Raw genomic sequence first — 13,197 nt, 5'->3', positions numbered from 1 at the left:
GAACTGGGATTGTTTAGCCTGCAGAAGAGAAGAATGAGAGGGGATTTGATAGCTGCTTTCAACTACCTGGAGGTGGTTCCAGAGAGGATGGTTCTAGACTATTCTCAGTGGTAGAAGAGGACAGGACAAGGAGTAATGGTCTCAAGTTGCAGTGGGGGAGGTTTAGGTTGGATATTAGGAAAAACTTTTTCACTAGGAGGGTGGTGAAACACTGGAATGCGTTGCCTAGGGAGGTGGTGGAATCTCCTTCCTTAGAAGTTTTTAAGGTCAGGCTTGACAAAGCCCTGGCTGGGATGATTTAATTGGGGATTGGTCCTGCTTTTGAGCAGGGGGTTGGACTAGATGACCTCCTGAGGTCCCTTCCAACCCTGATATTCTATGATTCTATGATCTATGATAGGACATTTCGAGCCTTTCTTGAAGGCATAGATGCCAAGTGCAGCGACTTAATCTACAACACAAAGTGAGGTGGTTGAGTCAAGGAAGAGTGCGCCAGTGTTTCATTGCTTTGAAAGAGGAGGTAGCAAAATTCCTAGAAAATGGGCCAATAAAATTCCCAGAGCTTGAAAATGAGTCCTGGAATCAAGATCTTTTTGTTTTGTGATATTACTGCACACCTGAATGATCTCAACATTCAACTTCAGGGGAAAAATCAATGTATATTTCAAATGTGTGCAGCGGTGAAAGCTTTCAAAATGGAATTGAAACTTTTCAGAAGTCAGCTGTCAAAAGGCGAAATGACAGGTTTCAGAGTAACAGCCGTGTTAGTCTGTATTCGCAAAAAGAAAAGGAGTACTTGTGGCACCTTAGAGACTAACCAATTTATTTGAGCATGAGCTTTCGTGAGCTACAGCTCACTTCATCGGATGCATACCGTGGAAACTGCAGCAGACATTTTCCCACTTGTGCAAAGCGTATCCCTCAGCACAAACACGCCGAGTTAGAAGAAAAATATGCAAAGCACATTAATCTTTTGATTGAAGAATTTGAGAGAAGACTTACTTTGTCTAAAGAAGAAGATGTCCAGTTGAAGCTGATTGAATATCCCTTTTCTGTGGATCCAGAGGAAGTGCCACTAGATTTGCAGTTGAAGGTTATTGAACTTCAATGTTCGGCAGTTTACCGAAATAAGCACAGAGAAAGCAGCCTGTGGGACGTCTACAAAAGTCTGGACAATGAAAAATACAAAAATCTTATCGAAGTTGCACTGAAAACGTTCAGCATTTTTGGAAACACTTACATATGTGAACAAACATTTTCCATCATGAACATGAATAAAAACAAGCAATGTTCTTCTTTGACTGAGGACCATTTGGAAGACATTATGAAAATATCTACTTCAAATATGACCCCCGAATATGACAAGCTTGTTGCCGAAAAGAGATGTAATATCTCTCATTAAATTTGCAAGGTAATTATGAAAAGTACAAATGTTTTCTTTCAATGGAACAGGTGTTTTTCATTTTTCCATGATTCATAAAAAAAAATAAAATTAAAAAAATTGTTTGCTTTAATTGAAAAATTCTCAATAAAGTATCACCCCCCTCCCCCATCTTCCTTTTCAGCCCACAGCTGTTTTGGCGGGGCAGTGCTGAGGAAGGAGGGTTTGTTTCCGCGGGGCGGGCAGGCTGGGTTCCGCAGGTTCGGGCGGCGCTGGGGGAGGGTTTTGGTGGGCCCAGGGGGGGTTCCGCCCTCAGTTGTTTTCTTTGAAGTCATATGGCCCTCGCTGCTTTATGAGTTGTGCAGGCCTGCCCTAGATATAAAACCTGCTACTGTTGCAATTGAGCTTTCTTCACTCTTAATTTAAATCCTGCCTCGCGAAGATATATAAACAGTCTGTTTAGGGTTTTTAAATGGTCCTTTTTATTTGAACTGGCAATTAGCAAGTCATAGAATCATAGAATATCAGGGTTGGAAGGGACCCCTGAAGGTCATCTAGTCCAACCCCCTGCTCGAAGCAGGACCAATTCCCAGTTAAATCATCCCAGCCAGGGCTTTGTCAAGCCTGACCTTAAAAACCTCTAAGGAAGGAGATTCTACCACCTCCCTAGGTAACGCATTCCAGTGTTTCACCACCCTCACAGTGAAAAAGTTTTTCCTAATATCCAACCTAAACCTCCCCCACTGCAACTTGAGACCATTACTCCTCGTTCTGTCATCTGCTACCATTGAGAACAGTCTAGAGCCATCCTCTTTGGAACCACCTTTCAGGTAGTTGAAAGCAGCTATCAAATCCCCCCTCATTCTTCTCTTCTGCAGGCTAAACAATCCCATTTCCCTTGGCCTCTCCTCATAAGTCATGTGTTCTAGACCCCTAATCATTTTTGTTGCCCTTCGCTGGACTCTCTCCAATTTATCCACATCCTTCTTGTAATGTGGGGCCCAAAACTGGACACAGTACTCCAGATGAGGCCTCACCAATGTCGAATAGAGGGGAACGATCACGTCCCTCGATCTGCTCGCTATGCCCCTACTTATACATCCCAAAATGCCATTGGCCTTCTTGGCAACAAGGGCACACTGCTGACTCATATCCAGCTTCTCGTCCACTGTCACCCCTAGGTCCTTTTCTGCAGAACTGCTGCCTAGCCAAGTCATCTACATACTGCAGTATTACAGTATCCCCTTCCAAAGGCACTTGTGCTACTACTCCTACCATCACCCTGTGGAAGATAAAGGGAGAATTATGGAACCCCTCGGGTACTCGGGTCTAAGTGTACTCTGGTCTTCCACTGTAAATGCAAATTTCTCCTGACTTTCTTTTGCAAGGAAAATACTTCAAAATCTATTAGCTATATCCAGGACTGAGAATATTGAGTGTCCTGGTTTTAGCAAATTAAGGATAGTGGCGGGGCTTGCCACAATAGGATGTGCCTTTGAGTCACCCGGTTAAGGTGGGTGTAGTCTATAGTTAACCTCCAGGTTCCGTCTGGCTTCCGGACGGGCCAAATTGGGGAGTTAGTTAGGGAGGTGTTTTTTTTTAATCACCCCTCTAGATTCCAAATTAGTGACTATAATTTTAACTTCCTCTAAGGCTTCTGGTTTAATTGGGTACTGCCTATGGGCTTTATGAGTTGACCCCTCTACAGATATGGGCTTTATATTTACTAGCCTACAATCTTGTTTATCTGTTGCCCACACTTCAGGGTGAAGGGAACACAGTGTTTCTACTGGACTCCCCCCCTCCCCACTCTGGTATTATTGCTTTACTACTGGCAATCATGGCTATATTTTGAGATAATCTTTCCTGTTTGGACCCTTTGGCCCATTCAATGCAGCTAGCTCTGGGGTTGATTACTCCCCCGAGCTCCTTAAGGAGATCTATGCTGCAAATTGTGTTTCCCTGCTCGGGGCAAACCCAGATTTGACTGACTGTGACCATATCTTTAAATTTTATTTCTACTGGCTGGCTTAGGGTTGCTTTTAATCTTTCCCCTCCCACCCCTTCAATCCATATGGTTTGACGGGTGAGGGGAAGATATTGGCTGGTTATCGATACCGAGGCTCCTGTGTCTATTAACATGTTGCACGGTCGGCCCCCCACTTGTGTGTTAAGAAACATCCTGGGGTCGCCTTCGTATGCAGCCACTGAGGCCGCTATTACCTATTTGCTAGCCAGGAATTTGAGCAACTCCTGGATTTGTTTCTTTTCTTTTCTTTTTTTTTTTTTGTTCTTGAGTTGTATCAGGTTTATTCTGTTTGTTTGGCCACTGGCTCTTCTCACCACCCCGGGGGGCGGAAGCAGTCTTCCTTTAAGTGGCCGCTCCTTTTACAATTACTGCATATTTTGATTTTATTTTTATTTTTACAGTCACGTGCCAGATGTCTAAGCTTATTGCATATGAAGCAGGTAGTGGTTTAGATTCCATGAACTGTAATTTTCTCAGGGGGTGATTGCTGCTACCTTCCTCTTTTTCCTGTTTTTTACTTCTGTGGCCCATTTCATTACTGCTGAGTATGTCTCTCCCACTGAGATGCCTAATGCCAGAACTGCTTGGTGGTCTGCAGACAGCCCTTCCTTTCGGATTTGGAGGAATACATCATGGTCTCAGGATGTTATATTCTCCAGACCTGAATAAGCTCAGAATGCATTCCATTTCTTTTCAGCATAAGACGTGGCAGACTCCCCCTTCTGCTGAACCACTGATTGCAGAGCCCCCCAGTTAGAGGTCTGGGCTCCTAGAGCAGCAGATAGTGCAGTTCTGAATTCAGTTACCATGCCTGCCTCTGGGTTTGGAGTTCCTGCGGGTTCTCCAGCTTGATCCCCGCCCGCAGGGTTGGCGTTATGATCTTCAGCCCAGTGCCCCGTCTCCCATTTATCTTCCAGGTTGTCCCACACATCCCTGGGGCACTTACACTTGACCAGGATGTGAACATCCTTCTTATGGAGGCCGTGTATTTCAGCCAGGCCATCCAGCTTGTCCCAGAACTCAGTGTTCTTGTTATCTTGTTTGAGTTCGGGTAAATCAGACAGTAATGCCCATTTTTCCTGAGGGGTGAAGGGACAGTAGATTTCAGTTGTTTCTATCCTGAGTCCCCTTACTGGTTCACCCTCTGCATTAACATTTCTGAAGCTCCTTAACTGCGTTTTGATTGGAGCCATATACTGTACTTGCTCCCCTGAGGCAATTAATTGTTGTGATGCCCCTTTATTGTCTCTAGGGGTGCCCAAATTTGGCCTTTCACATGAAGAAATGTATGGAGGGGGTTCTGATCCTCCCCTTTGCCTTGTGCTTCTGAGTTTTCCCTCAGACAGTTAACCGGTGGTGCAGTTGGCTGACAAATGCCGGGAATGGGCTCTCCCCCTCCTGCTCTGGGTGTGTGTCCCAGGTATAGTGAATATAGTTCTTTTGTTCTGGGATCTTTTCCAATTTCCTGACAATTACATGGTTTAAAGCACAAGCTCTTATTCTTTAGAGCCTGATTCTCAGATTTTAAAGTTGCAATTTCTCTTTCTTTTAGGTTGAGTATATTCAATAACACTATTACTGCCTTGTCTGTTTTGTTACCTTTCTGACTATTTTACCAAGTAACCAGATCTGCCAGTAGTCTCAATCTCTATGGCCTTGATCAGGATTTATCTTTCCCCTTTTAATGCTATGGTCTCAAGTTCCACAGCCCTGATGGGGACATCTCCCCTTTCTTGTTAACTGCCGCACGGTCTTACGTTACACACAGCTGACTGCCTTATTGGTTGGAGACTTTGTGCTATTCGAAAGCATGTACGTCACATGCCTGCGGGCGGGGGAGGGGGGCACTCCCCTAGGACTTGCAATGTTACGTGCAATGAGGAAATGGGACCACCAGTTTGCACTGCCTACCACTTGCATACCCAGCCAGTCTTGGGCTTAACTCATGGCCAATCGCTTGCTGGTGGTTTATCCAAGTCCACCGTAACACCCCCTTAATTTAAATAGTACATGACCCTCTTGCACTCGTCTTCCCTTCTAATGGGTACCCTTATTTAACCCCTCTGCATGGAGTACACATGTCTAGGTTCCTTTACTTAAATTTAAAAGTGAAAACAAGATGTGTCTGAAAGGGGATGAGAGACTTCTATCCCTGGCCTAATGAGGTGGTAAAGTAAACATACTCACCTCTTTTTTGGATTTTAGTCTTAGATCCTCAATTAGCTCACAAGCCTGTATCCCGGACAAGCCCCCAAACTGAAGGACATAAATCTACATCGTGTAGAGGTCAAGCATAGGAGTTTATTACGTACAGCGCTGACAGAGTGTCACCTCACTTATTAGGCTCAGAGACACTGTCAATTAATTAATTACAATAAAATATATGGATTTTCCATGAGCAGGAAAAGTGGCGGGTAGGCAGTCCACACCCCCGGATAGGTTTAGCTGCAAGACATGATAGCACAGTAGCTAATGGTCAAAAGGTTACATAATGTCTCCGCCCATGGTCTTAATGTTAACAAATTAACATTTAGTATTTAATTAGTACTTTAATAGATGTATTAGTATAAAATATATGTTGAATTCAATTTGGGGTCCATAGAAATGAAGTAGCTCCTTTGATTGTCCAACACGTACAACATATCTAGGGGTAAAAAGGGCAACAAAAATGATTAGGGGACTGGAACACATGAGTTATGAGGAGAGGCTGAGGGAGCTGGGATTGTTTAGCCTGCAGAAGAGAAGAATGAGGGGGGATTTGATAGCTGCTTTCAACTACCTGAAAGGGGGTTCCAAAGAGGATGGCTCTAGACTGTTCTCAATGGTAGCAGATGACAGAACGAGGAGTAATGGTCTCAAGTTGCAGTGGGGAAGGTTTAGATTGGATATTAGGAAAAACTTTTTCACTAAGAGGGTGGTGAAACACTGGAATGTGTTACCTAGGGAGGTGGTAGAATCTCCTTCCTTAGAGGTTTTTAAGGTCAGGCTTGACAAAGCCCTGGCTGGGATGATTTAACTGGGAATTGGTCCTGCTTCGAGCAGGGGGTTGGACTAGATGACCTTCAGGGGTCCCTTCCAACCCTGATATTCTATGATTCTATGAAAAGCAAAGAAACAGTGAAAGTATATGGCAATAAAGATTGTCTTTTAAGTTGCTTATTTGTGTTTTAAGGCAGGCATCAGTTTCTGGAAAAGGGAGTTGGGAGGAGGCCATATCTTATACTGACATGTTCCAACCTTTCATAAACTCAAGGTTGGATGTGTGGGAAGAACATCTCCCTACAGGAGAAACTAACACAACAGAAACAGGGCTTCTTTGTTCTATTTGCAATTTTGAATAAGACACAATTATTTCCCCCAACATCTGGCGTTTTGCTAACCAGACATATCTTAACAAAAACAAGGTTATCTTTGGTTATTCTGCTTTCTCTAAGCTAATCACTATTTGCTAGGCCTTTAACCTCTTGACCAAACTCTGGACTTTGGGCCTGTACACAAATCCATATACAAAGTTATTACATCAGCAATAGATTTTAACCCTGCAGTTACTTTCTGAAAGAAGGATATCAGGTTGGTTTGACACAATCTACCTTTTGTAAAACCATGTTGTATTTTGTCCCAATTACCATTGACCTCAATGTCCTTAACTACTTTCTCCTTCAAACATTTTTCTAAGACCTTGCATACTACAGATGTCAAACTAACAGGACTGTAGTTACCCAGATCACTTTTTTCCCCTTTCTTAAAAATAGGAACTATGTTAGCAATTCTCCAGTCATATGGTACAACCCCTGACTTTACAGATTCATTAAAAATTTTTGCTAATGGGCTTGCAATTTCATGTGCCAGTTCCTTTAATATTCTTGGATGAAAATTATCTGGGCCCCCCGATTTAGTCCCATTAAACTGTTCAAGTTTGGCTTCTACCTCTATTGTGGTAATATCTACCTCCATATCCTCCTTCCCATTTGTTGTCCTACCATTATCCCTAAGCTCCTCATTAAAGACTGAGGCAAAGTATTTGTTTAGATATTGGGCCATGCCTGGATTATCCTTAACCTCCACTCCATCCTCAGTGTTTAGCGGCCCCACTTCATCTTTCTTTGTTTTCTTCTTATTTATTTGGCTATAAAACCTTTTACTATTGGTTTTAATTCCCTTTGTAAGGTCTAACCTCTACATGGCTTTTGGCCTCTCACTTTATCCCTACGTGTTCTGACCTCAATAAGGTAGCTTTCCTTGCTAATCCTTCCCATCTTCCTCTCCTTGTACGCTTTATGCTTTTTCTTAATCAACTCTGTAAGGTGCTTGCTCATCCAGCTTGGTCTAGAACTCCTGCCTATGAATTTTTTCCCCTTTCTGGGGATGCAGGCTTCTGAGAGTTTCTGCAACCTTGACTTGAAGTAATTCCAGGACTCCTCCACCTTTAGATCCACAAGTTCTTCAGTCTAATCCACTTCCTGAACTAATTTCTTTAATTTATTAAAGTTAGCTCTTTTGAAATCCAAAAACCCTAGTCACAGATCTATTTTTGTTTATCCTTCTATTTAGTTTGATCTGAATTAGCTCATGATCGCTCGAACTAAGGTTGCCCCCTACAACCATTTCTTCTATGAGGTCCTCACTACTCACCAAAACCAAATCTAAAATGGCATCCCCTCTTGTTGGTTCAGCAACTACTTGGTGAAGGAATCCATCAGCTATCGCATCCAGGAAAATCTGAGCCTTATTATTATTACTAGCACTCATCCTCCAGTCTATATCAGGGAAGTTAAAGTCTCCCATGATCACACAATTCCCATTAGTATTTACTTCATTAAAAACATTAAAGAGGTCTCTAGCCATATCCAAATAGGATGCTGGAGGTTTATAGCACCCCAAGCACTATCCCAGGAGAGGCTGTAGTAGCTTTCTTCCCCCATGTGATTTTTGCCCAGACAAACTCTGTCTTATCCATTCCATCACTTCTTATTTCTTTACCATCTACCTCATCATTGATAGACAATGTTACTCCATCACCTTTGCTTTTATTTCTCTCTTTCCTAAACAGCACAGACCCCTCAATCCCTGTACTCCAGCTGTGCCGACTATTCCACCCTGGTTCTGTTCTCCCTAGAATATCTGGTTTCATTTCCTGCACCAGTAGCTCTAGCATTTTGTTACCCAGGCTCCTCGCATTAGTGTACAAACATCTTCATTTTTGCTGTTTGGCCTCGCTCACATTCTGTACCTGATTAGGCACAGACATTCTACCGCCAGTATCACCTATTAGACTGGTATGTACACTGCCCTTCCTCCTTATGCCCATTCTCCTACCCACGGCTGTATCCTTTCTTACTTCGTTTTCTTCCCTCTCAACATTTTCTTCCCTCTCAAAATCCGGTGTGGAGATTACCTGGACATCTCCCAACCATCTCCCCCAGATTCCTAGTTTAAAGCTCTCTTGATCAGTTGTGCCATCCTCCATCCTAGAAGTCTATTTCCCTGTTTCATAGAATCATAGAATCATAGAATATCAGGGTTGGAAGGGACCCCAGAAGGTCATCTAGTCCAACCCCCTGCTCAAAGCAGGACCAATTCCCAGTTAAATCATCCCAGCCAGGGCTCTGTCAAGCCTGACCTTAAAAACCTCTAAGGAAGGAGATTCTACCACCTCCCTAGGTAACGCATTCCAGTGTTTCACCACCCTCTTAGTGAAAAAGTTTTTCCTAATATCCAATCTAAACCTCCCCCACTGCAACTTGAGACCATTACTCCTCGTTCTGTCATCTGCTACCATTGAGAACAGTCTAGAGCCATCCTCTTTGGAACCCCCTTTCAGGTAGTTGAAAGCAGCTATCAAATCCCCCCTCATTCTTCTCTTCTGCAGGCTAAACAATCCCAGCTCCCTCAGCCTCTCCTCATAACTCATGTGTTCCAGTCCCCTAATCATTTTTGTTGCCCTTCGCTGGACTCTCTCCAATTTATCCACATCCTTCTTGAAGTGTGGGGCCCAAAACTGGACACAGTACTCCAGATGAGGCCTCACCAATGTCGAATAGAGGGGAACGATCACGTCCCTCGATCTGCTCGCTATGCCCCTACTTATACATCCCAAAATGCCATTGGCCTTCTTGGCAACAAGGGCACACTGCTGACTCATATCCAGCTTCTCGTCCACTGTCACCCCTAGGTCCTTTTCCGCAGAACTGCTGCCTAGCCATTCGGTCCCGTTTCTGTAGCTGTGCATTGGGTTCTTCCGTCCTAAGTGCAGGACCCTGCACTTATCCTTATTGAACCTCATCAGATTTCTTTTGGCCCAATCCTCCAATTTGTCTAGGTCCTTCTGTATCCTATCCCTCCCCTCCAGCGTATCTACCACTCCTCCCAGTTTAGTATCATCCGCAAATTTGCTGAGAGTGCAATCCACACCATCCTCCAGATCATTTATGAAGATATTGAACAAAACCGGCCCCAAAACCTGTTTACTCAGGTGAAGTCCACCCCGAGAGAATAGTCCTCTGTCCATGAATGCTTCCCAGTGGCCATACATCCCAAAGTTCTCCTTATAGCACCACTGCCTGAGCCATCTGTTGAGCATCATACTCTTGTCACACCTTTGTTGCCCTTCTCTAGGAACAGGCAGAATCCCACTGAAGATCACCCGAGCCTTGATTTCCTTAAGCGTCTTCCCCAGCCTGGCATAGTCTTCCTTGATACATTCCAGCGAGAATCTAGCCGTATCATTTGTTCCCACATGAAGGACCATCAGTGGATTCTTTCCCGCTCCCGTTAGGATCCTTTTCAGCCTCAGGTCCACATCTTGTATCTTAGCATCCGGCAGACAGCTCACCCTTCTGTTCTCTGGATCAGCTCTTGTTACAGGCCTGTCTAGTCTTCTCAGTAAGGAGTCCCGAATCACGTAGACCTGTCTTTTCATAGTGACAGTGCTCATATTTGGTGTTGTTATCTCCATTGACTCTTGCCCTCTTTCCATAGGACTAGCTGCTCTTCTCTTCTTCCTTGCCCTCTCACCTTCAGTGACTGCCTGCTGTGCCCCTTCTTCATTTTCCATCTCCGCAAACCTGTTCTTGAGCTCTGTTTCTCCTTCACTGGCCCGTCTTTTCCTCTGCCTGGTTCTTAGTCACATGCTTCCACTGTCCACCTTCCTCACCCAGCAGTATCCCCTTAGAGTTCTTTGGTCCTGCTTCCATCTGCAAGTCTGAGCTTTTCTCTTCAGCCTCCTCATGTCTTTGCTCCATCATCTGCTCGAACTCCCTTCTAAACTCGACCAGAGTTTCCACCTGCATGTCCAATCCTCGGATCTTCTCTTCCATCAGCTCTATCAGGTGGCATTTCACGCAGACGAAATTCTTTTCAGGTGACCCCTCCAGGATCATGTACATGCCACAGCTTCCACATCCAGCCATTTTCATTGTGTCTTCCACTGCCTGGGTCACTCCCACTGCTGTCTCTGTGTCTGTCATCGCCGTCTCACCTAAGTCCTGTTAGTCTGGGAAACACAAACCACACCAGAACATCCCCCCTCCCAAAGCAACACAAACCCCCCAACGAGCACCACAACACTGCCAGACCACCACACACTCCCTTCACGAGCCTGTCTGTTCCTTTGCCTGGCTCTCTTAGTCTTCCCCCCAAACTCCCCTGTTTACAGCTCTGTTTGGTGGCTCCTGTGCCCCTGCAGCTGTCTGTGCCGCTGCCTGACTGACTGGCTACCTTTATAGAATCATAGAATATCAGGGTTGGAAGGGACCTCAGGAGGTCATCTAGTCCAACCCCCTGCTCAAAGCAGGACCAATCCCCAACTAAATCATCCCAGCCAGGGCTTTGTCAAGCCTGACCTTAAAAACTTTTAAGGAAGGAGATTCTACCACCTCCCTAGGTAACGCATTCCAGTGTTTCACCACCCTCTTAGTGAAAAAGTTTTTCCTAATATCCAACCTAAACCTCCCCCACTGCAACTTGAGACCATTACTCCTTGTCCTGTCCTCTTCTACCACTGAGAACAGTCTAGAGCCATCCTCTTTGGAACCACCTCTCAGGTAGTTGAAAGCAGCTATCAAATCCCCCCTCATTCTTCTCTTCTGCAGACTAAACAATCCCAGTTCCCTCAGCCTCTCCTCATAACTCATGTGTTCCAGACCCGTAATCATTTTTGTTGCCCTTCGCTGGACTCTCTCCAATTTATCCACATCCTTCTTGTAGTGTGGGGCCCAAAACTGGACATAGTACTCCAGATGAGGCCTCACCAATGTCGAATAGAGGGGAACGATCACATCCCTCGATCTGCTGGCAATGCCCCTACTTATACATCCCAAAATGCAATGGCCTTCTTGGCAACAAGGGCACACTGCTGACTCATATCCAGCTTCTCGTCCACTGTCACCCCTAGGTCCTTTTCCGCAGAACTGCTGCCTAGCCATTCGGTCCCTAGTCTGTAGCGGTGCATTGGATTCTTCCGTCCTAAGTGCAGGACCCTGCACTTCTCCTTGTTGAACCTCATCAGATTTCTTTTGGCCCAATCCTCCAATTTGTCTAGGTCCCTCTGTATTCTAACCCTACCTGCCACCGTATCTACCACTCCTCCTAGTTTAGTGTCATCCGCAAATTTGATGAGAGTGCAATCCACACCATCCTCCAGATCATTTATGAAGATATTGAACAAAACCTGCCCCAGGACCGACCTTTGGGGCACTCCACTTGATACCGGCTGCCAACTAGACACGGAGTCATTGATCACTACCCGTTGAGCCCGACAATCTAGCCAACTTTCTACCCACCTTATAGTGCATTCATCCAGCCCATACTTCTTTAACTTACTGACAAGAATACTGTGGGAGACCGTGTCAAAAGCTTTGCTAAAGTCAAGAAACAATACATCCACTGCTTTCCCTTCATCCACAGAACCAGTAATCTCGTCATAGAAGGTGATTAGATTAGTCAGGCATGACCTTCCCTTGGTGAATCCATGCTGACTGTTCCTGATCACTTTTCTCTCGTGTAAGTGCTTCAGGATTGATAGGACCCCTAGTCAGAGAAGCCCTGCCCCCTAATCAGGGCTCAGCTTCTCTCCCAGCACACTGCCCCTACCAGCCTCTATAAATAACAATACAAATACAAATACCTACAAGAAAAGGAGTACTAGTGGCATCTTAGAGACTAACCAATTTATTTGAGCATAAGCTTCCGTGAGCTACAGCTCACGAAAGCTTATGGTCAAATAAATTGGTTAGTCTCTAAGGTGCCACTAGTACTCCTTTTCTTTTTGTGAATACAGACTAACAGGGCTGTTACTCTGAAACAAGTACCTACAAATACCTTCTTGGGCCCAAGTGGGGAGCGGCGGGGGTGGAACCAGCCACTTCTCACATTGGCCACTCTGGGTCGCTGCTCTGTGCTCTTCGCCCTGGCATGTTTCCAGCTTGCTTGGCCCCTGTCTCTGGCAGCCAGGCCCGGGCTCTAGGATCCTGCAGGGTGGGAGGGTCCCAGTGCTCTGGCTCTAGTCTGAGTCCAGAAATCTCCCCAGCAATGAAATAGTCCCACAGCCTCAGGCCCGCATGCCCAAGTCAGCTGATATGGGCCAGCCGTGGGTTTTTCTTTGCTGTGTAGACATACTCCTAAAGTCTCCTATGCTTGACATACGTGGAAATATTAGTATTGCCCTCTGCTCTGTGAAGCCATACAGATGTGCTAATATCCCTAGTAAAGAATCTATATGTCAAAAAACATTTCATTTTTGTTGTTTGTATTGTTACAGACATACTTGCTGAGAGGCATTTTGAAAAAT

Source organism: Lepidochelys kempii, chromosome 20 (assembly GCF_965140265.1).
Source record: "Lepidochelys kempii isolate rLepKem1 chromosome 20, rLepKem1.hap2, whole genome shotgun sequence".
NCBI lineage: Eukaryota > Metazoa > Chordata > Testudines > Cheloniidae > Lepidochelys > Lepidochelys kempii.
The sequence above is the reverse complement of the archived record's forward strand: the minus strand, read 5'-3'. Positions refer to the sequence as shown.